This window comes from Penaeus monodon, chromosome 19, assembly GCF_015228065.2.
Source record: "Penaeus monodon isolate SGIC_2016 chromosome 19, NSTDA_Pmon_1, whole genome shotgun sequence".
Taxonomy (NCBI): domain Eukaryota; kingdom Metazoa; phylum Arthropoda; class Malacostraca; order Decapoda; family Penaeidae; genus Penaeus; species Penaeus monodon.
Genome location: NC_051404.1, coordinates 14,566,342 through 14,566,649, shown reverse-complemented (window position 1 = coordinate 14,566,649; position 308 = coordinate 14,566,342). Strand labels below are relative to the sequence as shown.

At 40.9% G+C, this 308-nt stretch overlaps 1 protein-coding gene across 1 annotated transcript in view; it reads right to left on the bottom strand.

The window, feature by feature from the left end:
- LOC119585081 overlaps positions 1-308 on the bottom strand; it is a gene marked incomplete in the record, with an annotated part of 22,863 nt that overhangs the window by 7,200 nt on the left and 15,355 nt on the right.

Genomic DNA, 308 nt, shown 5'->3' with positions numbered 1-308 from the left:
TGGTGGGGCAGGAAGAGGGGTGCAGGAAAAAGAGATACTGAAAAAGAAAGGAAGAACGAAGAGAAGGGATAATTAGGAAGAAAATGGGAAAATGACTAAAGGGATAAACAGAAGGAAGGAAATGGGAAGTAGGCATGTTATTCTACGAAGGACGAAGAAAAGGGTAGTCGAAGATAGTAAAAACCGAGGAATGGAGGAAAATAGAATAAAAAATAATAAGGACTGAAGCAAGAGCACTGAAGAATGCGGATGACGAGAAAAAGAATGGATGAGCTGCCGCCGGAATTTAGTGAAAATAGTGAGTGAGG